Source organism: Penaeus japonicus, unplaced genomic scaffold (assembly GCF_977035675.1).
Source record: "Penaeus japonicus unplaced genomic scaffold, GWHDUDI00000001_assembly GWHDUDI00000029, whole genome shotgun sequence".
In the NCBI taxonomy this organism is placed as follows: Eukaryota; Metazoa; Arthropoda; class Malacostraca; order Decapoda; family Penaeidae; genus Penaeus; species Penaeus japonicus.
The window spans coordinates 19,181,125-19,188,624 of NW_028234431.1; the positions used below are offsets into that span (position 1 = coordinate 19,181,125).

At 46.2% G+C, this 7,500-nt stretch overlaps 1 protein-coding gene across 1 annotated transcript in view; it reads right to left on the reverse strand.

The window, feature by feature from the left end:
* LOC122259439 (uncharacterized) overlaps nucleotides 1–7,500 on the reverse strand; it is an 88,086-nt gene that overhangs the window by 41,900 nt on the left and 38,686 nt on the right. The window lies entirely within an intron of this gene.

A 7,500-nucleotide genomic window follows, 5' to 3' on the forward strand; every position in this document is an offset into this window, starting at 1 on the left:
CATCGACTGTTCGAATTGGCGAGTGACAGGCAGACCTTAAACTATTTTTTGCGTTTTTTTCAGTTTCCAACCTGAACGCTAAATTTCAGAGGAATGGGTATTTCTTCCATTTGGTGGAGGCTTTACCATTATAGTTTACAATGCTCGAATTAACAGCGGTCTGTAATGCATTTATGTCACGTAGAATCAAATCACGCTGTACAGGCGAACTTAGAGAATAAACAGGTCTCTAAAAATATAACTATGTGCTGATGTGCTGGGTTGTATAGCAGGAAATTGAGTAGTTCTAAACCTGAGACATTAGACCCTAACAAACATCAAAAATTAAATGACCACTCCTGTGAGGTTTTCAACCTCCCCCCCCCCCCATGGCTGGCCCATCTCCTACCCCCCCCCCCTCCTTTCCTTCGTCGTCCTCGTCCCCTCGTATCCCCTCTTATTCGCCCTCTCCCTCTTTCCTTCGTTATTACACTCCTGTCTAAGTTCATGCTAATTTCTCACTCTTCTCTTCTTTCCTTCTTCTAGTTCTACCTTCTACCTTGCTCCCTAGCCTATCCTGCCTCCCTCCTATCCCTATCCTGCCCAGCATCCCGCAGTAATCCATAGGGGAGTCGAGCACAGTGGACCGCTTCCCCGCGCCAGCCTCCTTATTTTTACATTTTGATGTACTTTTGTTTTACTCTGGCCATCTTTTATTTGTATTTTATATATTTTACCTTTTTATATTGTTGTTAATAAAATTCTACTATAAATCTCTGATTATCCACGTTATCTGTAAAAGGTTCACATGGTGTGCGGATAACAGAACATCCGCATCTGCTGCGATTTCTTTTATCCTTTTTACCTTTTTGTTTTATTCTGTTACAAATTATTTAACATTTGTTTTTAATGATTTCTTATTATTTATTTATTTTATTTTTTATTGATTTTACTACAAGTTTATCATGTTACTTTTACGATTTTACTCATCGAATCGCAGTAGCTTAGTTTTTACGTATTTTTATTGTTAATAGGATTTTAAGCACGGTTGCACCTGTCTTTTTACTTTTATTAATAGCAACCCTATTTTATGATTATGTAATTTTATTTAAAAGTTTATTATTTATTATTTTACGTAGTTTTAACCGCTACGACTCCGTCCGCCTGAGGTCATGTAACCCCCATGTTTTTGCACAATAAAGTGAAGTGGATATTCTGACTGTGTTTGCCTGCCCTATGGATTTACGTTTTGGATTTACACCAGGAGATACTGAAACAAGGTTGTACTGCCCCTTTTACTTGCCTAGGTGTATTCATGCTGGACGTGTTATTTTATATGTTTACATTTTATGTTGAACCTTTGTGCCGCTTTCACTTTTACCTTTTCTTATTTACTTTGACTCTTACCCTTTTACCTCGTCTTTTACGTCTTTGTCTTACTTCCGTTTTTACTCCTACCACTTTTATTCATTCCTCCTTCGTGTTTTAGCCTAGCTATTAGTTTTACTTTCATTTTTGCATGCCCTTTTGGCACTTTTACAATAAGTTTAAGCCCTTCTGGCCCAGTTTTAGTGATTTTCAGCCCTTCTGGCCCAGTTTTAGTGATTTTCAGCCCTTCTGGCACTTTCTTAGTAATTTTATGTTTTCAGTTTGGTTTTACTTTGGTGCCTTCTGCACTTTTATTAGTACAGGTTTTATGTATATTTTATGATTTACTTCTGTGCCATCTCCATACTAGTCACGCTCCTGGTAGACCTACACTTCCGGGGATTAGTTTGCTTGTGAGGTCGTGGGGGTTCTAAGCCTTCTGCCTGGCTCCCCCACCCCTTTTTGAGGAACGAACGGGGCCCACTTCTTTCCTTGGCCCCTAAGCCCGAAGTCTCCCGCTTCACGGGTGACCTCTTTTGGGTTCCTCTGTCACGTAACCTTACAGGTACACCCATTTTTGGTGGCAGCGAGTGGGACCTACCGGGAGTGTATTTAGGAGTTTCTCTGCTCGTTGACTAGTATGGAGATTTTTTAAGTCCAGTATTTAGCTCTTTCCTGCTAGGCTAGCCGTTTTAGTAGTTTTAGAGGAGCCATATTTTTATTTCTATGTCTTGTTTTGTATTTTCTTTCAGGTTTTCTTGATTTTAGTACTGTTTTTGAGCGAGGCTTTTCTTTTTCAGCATTTTTTATTGTCTGTTTTACTAATGCCCCTGCTAATTTTCGTTTTATCCACTCTTTTGCACTAGGTTCATTTTTTTTACGTTTGCCATTTTGTTTTTTTTCACTTTTAAAGTCTTCATGCGCCAGCATTTGACGGCTTTGTGGCACGCATCACTGCCCACCTTGTGTTTTGTTGGGTTAGCCTGTATCTCTGGCTGTTTGATACCCCTGTAACCGAGTCATACGACTCCTTTGTGTGTGGGACTTCGCTCCCCTTGTCACCAGGTTCCGTATTATGCCTGGGCGTGGAAGGCCTGTACGTACCACCAGATCGGTGAGCCAGCCAAGCTCACGTACTTCCTCGCCTGATACTCGTACCCCACTTCCAGTCATCGTTGTACAAGGCTCCAATACCCAGGTTCAGGACGCCATTCGTGCTGTTGAGGGAGAGGTCACAATCATGGAGGAGATGTTCCAGAGGATGACGGACCTTGTAGCGCAGACCAAGGATGACATGATCCGTAGGATGGAGGAAATCTCCCAGAGGAATGAAGACAGGCTAAAACAACTTGAAGATAGACTCCAAGAAAGGCCTGCCACAGCCGAAGCAGTAGTTTCTCACAGCAATGGGAGCCAGATCCCAGTCGTAGCTCAGACTGAGGGACAGCGAGCCACCACACCACCACCTGCAGACCGACCAGATGATGGCATTCGTCAAGCCATGACCGGAACAGACCTTCAGAAATGGCAGCGACAACTGGAGGAGAGAGAAAGGCGCCTGGAGCAGCAGGAACGGGCTCTTCAACAGGACCAACTGTATAGGGAGGTACCATCCACACACCAGAGAGCGGAATTAGGGCTGGACTACCTGATACCTCATCCTGGATTTCGGACACAGTATCGGGAAGCTAGCCAGACATTCCCTGAACCAGCTCCAAGGTTGACGACACCAGTGCGACCAAGGTGTTATGGAGATATGGTGTTGGAGGAGCGTGGTCGTCAGCATCAGTTTACGGGTGAAGTTCCATACCTTGTGTCTCGGGAATCCATACCACATTTTAAGGGGGAAACCTCTGCCTGCGAACCCCTGAAGAGGAACCAAGAGGTTGAGAGCTACATCCGGGCCATAGAGAACCTGGTCCGGCCTGCAACTAGTGATGCTTATATCCGGGCAGCAAGGGCGAGCTGCCGAGGCAGAGCAGAGACCCTCATCAACTCTGAGAGCTTTGACGGTATTAGGGATTGGGACACCTTTAAGCGGCAACTGAGACGTAAGTTCAGAGGTACTTACTCAGCGGCCGACTTTTACAAGGTTCTGTATGATCACCACATGACTGAAAGGCAGGCTCCTATGGATTTCTTCCTTGAGGTGGAGGCGTCGGTCTTTCAAGGGTACCGGGACCATAGAGAAGCCATTGGAGAGCCCTCAGAACTAATTAGGCGGGTTTTCCTTGCTGGCATACCATCCAACCTGCGTGATCTCCTTGTTCTCAAGGATGAGTGCTCACCCCTACAACTAGCAGAAACCGCCCAGAAGCTCTGGAACTCCCGGTACGGCATCAGGCATGGCAGCTCTACCAACCGCCATCAGTCTCCAAATGAGCTCCCAGGGGATGACTTTGAGGTACGACGTCGCACTCCAGACCGACCACCCCGCACCCGCGATCGCTACGATCTGTATCCCGTTGCTGCTTCAACTTCCTCGGTTTCACCTGCTACATCGCCTCGGACATCACGTCGGAATGTTTGGTGTGAGTACCACCACAGCTCCACTCACAGCACTCGGGAATGCAGGGCTGCTGCACGTCAACCATCTCCACCAGCCTACTCCTGTTTCCGATGTGGGAGGAGCGGTCACATGTCACGTGAGTGTCCCTTTCCGAGAAGCCAGGAAGGAAGGGTTCCCAACTTCACTGGCAACTTTACAGGGAGGAACCCACACACGCTCCACAGCAGTCCAGACAGAGATGGTCCAAACAGCAGCAGTGAGTGTCCCATCACCCGGAGGACGGCCAGTCGCGGCACTCAGTGTTGATGGGAAGACCATTTTGTGCTTTATTGACACTGGGTCTCAGGTTACCTTGGTCAAACCCAGTGCGCTGGAAGTGATCGACCCAGCGAACGAGCTCCGCCATCATGAATCGACCAAGATTCTCCAAGGTGTCTCAGGAGAGCCGTTCCACCCAGCTGCTGAAGTAACCCTAAGCTTTAATCTCAGCGAGGATAAAGTGCTACTTCACCGTACCACAGTAGCTGACCTCTCGTTCCATGGTGACATTCTCCTAGGAACCGACTTTCTGCGTCGCTTGGACTTCACTTTACAGTCTGAAGCGAAGTCCCCTCATGGTCAACTAATCCTAGGAGATTGTAAGTTTCCAGTATTGTACACTGATGCACACTCACTGCAGGTTAGTCTGGTTAACGCAGACTTTGTGAACTCTTCTGCCAGAGAAGAGAGGCCTACTCAAGTAGCTTCTCTACAAGAAGCTCCCGTGCACCTTGCAAGATTTACAGAAATTCCGCCACATTCAGGACAATTTCTTGAGGGCCGTATTTCCAGGCTAGGACCGGTAGATGGGGATGTCATTCTAAATCCTGCCGTGACAGAGCAGCTGACATTGCCTCACCTCATCACAACAGCCTCTCATCGACGATGTTCTGTATGGGCCCTGAATTCCTCTTCACGGCCACTTATATTGAAGCAAGGTATGCGGCTGGGGACTGTCTCATCTGTAGGGGAAGTCTACAGTGCTCCTAAGCCTACCAGCCATCCTGTTCGATCACAGGCTCAGTCACTCCCCACGGACACAGCTGCCAGGAACCGCACGACTCCTGTCAGGACTGGCCCTGAGGATGAGCTTGACTTTAATGAGTATCATAACCACACGGCCCCTGGAAATACAGATATTGCTGCTGCCGGGCGAGACAGGTGTCCCGTCAGTTCGTCTGTAGCCCAAGGTCTGGGTATGACAACCACTTCTGCCGAGACAGAGCCGAAGTGTTTGCCAGAAGGGGAAAGTTTATTGAATGCTGCTTACACTGTCACAGAGTCAAATACTTCAACTGAATCCTCTTTGTTTACTGAAGGAGCTACTGAACCAGAGATGGAATGGGACGACTTTACTGATCATTTAGAGGACATCCCAGAAGAGTGGGATATTGAAGATGCTCTCCTTCCACCTTCTGTAGCTGTTGCCACATGTGAGGCTGTTACCAGCTTGGGAGATAAAGATGATGAGGCTAGTAGTCCCCCTAACCTTGATCATCTAAGTGAGTCGCAGCGACTGGACCTGCATGAGCTGCTAGAGCAGCATCAAGAGCTCTTTGACGGGGGAGAAGAGGCTGTTGGACACATTCCTGGGATCCGCCATAGCATTGACACAGGAGATGCCGAGCCAGTTTGTATTCGGCAGTGGAGATTGCCTCAGTTAACTAAGGAGACCATCCGCCAACAGTGCGACTCCATGGTGCAGTCAGGCGTCATTGAACCTTCCTGTAGCTCTTGGTTGAGTCCAGTGGTGCTGGTAAAGCACCACGTTTCTGCGTAGATTATCGGGGCCTTAATGCTGTTACTAAGAAGGACACTTACCCCCATTGACTGGGAAGTGGCGAGGACCTGCCAGAGTTGTCGCTCAACTTGGACCTCTGGCCTTTGAAGTGAGAGACGTCCACACAGATGTGCGGTTAAGAGCACATCTCAACCACCTTAAGCCCTTCAAGACCTCCCAGGAGCTGTCGTATGCATCAGAGGATGAGGATGACCCCGAACCAGATGACCCAGTGATTCCAGGACCAGGACCTGTTGGCCCTTCTGAAGACCCAGATGCTGTTGATGATGCCAGTGGATCCGACAGTCCATCTGCAGCAGGTGATCCAGATGAACTCGCCAGTGGGCCTGATGCAGACGAGTTGACCACTGGGCCTCCCTAGGGGGCTGACCTTGTTCCAGATGGGTCGCTGTTGCCGATCGCAATCTCCTGTGACCTTTTGTTTTTCTTCCAGCGTTCCCTGTTGTTGGATTTGCTGCAGTGTTCCAGTTTTCTGTTTGTGTTTTACCTTTAATTTCTATTTTACTGTACATTTTATTTTACTTGTTTGTATGTTCGGTCATGCGTGTCTAACACGTCCAGCTGAACATACGCCCGTAACTTTTGAGGCAAGTAATCGGGCTCAGGCCTTCCTTGTTCCTATTTCCAGGTGTGTCTCCGATGTCCTCTCCGACCCCGTGGTATGGGAGGGTTGTGAGGTTTTCAAACCCCCCCCCCCCCCCATGGCTGGCCCATCTCCTCCCCCCCCCCCCCCCTCCTTTCCTTCGTCGTCCTCGTCCCCTCGTATCCCCTCTTATTCGCCCTCTCCCTCTTTCCTTCGTTATTACACTCCTGTCTAAGTTCATGCTAATTTCTCACTCTTCTCTTCTTTCCTTCTTCTAGTTCTACCTTCTACCTTGCTCCCTAGCCTATCCTGCCTCCCTCCTATCCCTATCCTGCCCAGCATCCCGCAGTAATCCATAGGGGAGTCGAGCACAGTGGACCGCTTCCCCGCGCCAGCCTCCTTATTTTTACATTTTGATGTACTTTTGTTTTACTCTGGCCATCTTTTATTTGTATTTTATATATTTTACCTTTTTATATTGTTGTTAATAAAATTCTACTATAAATCTCTGATTATCCACGTTATCTGTAAAAGGTTCACATGGTGTGCGGATAACAGAACATCCGCATCTGCTGCGATTTCTTTTATCCTTTTTACCTTTTTGTTTTATTCTGTTACAAATTATTTAACATTTGTTTTTAATGATTTCTTATTATTTATTTATTTTATTTTTTATTGATTTTACTACAAGTTTATCATGTTACTTTTACGATTTTACTCATCGAATCGCAGTAGCTTAGTTTTTACGTATTTTTATTGTTAATAGGATTTTAAGCACGGTTGCACCTGTCTTTTTACTTTTATTAATAGCAACCCTATTTTATGATTATGTAATTTTATTTAAAAGTTTATTATTTATTATTTTACGTAGTTTTAACCGCTACGACTCCGTCCGCCTGAGGTCATGTAACCCCCATGTTTTTGCACAATAAAGTGAAGTGGATATTCTGACTGTGTTTGCCTGCCCTATGGATTTACGTTTTGGATTTACACCAGGAGATACTGAAACAAGGTTGTACTGCCCCTTTTACTTGCCTAGGTGTATTCATGCTGGACGTGTTATTTTATATGTTTACATTTTATGTTGAACCTTTGTGCCGCTTTCACTTTTACCTTTTCTTATTTACTTTGACTCTTACCCTTTTACCTCGTCTTTTACGTCTTTGTCTTACTTCCGTTTTTACTCCTACCACTTTTATTCATTCCTCCTTCGTGTTTTAG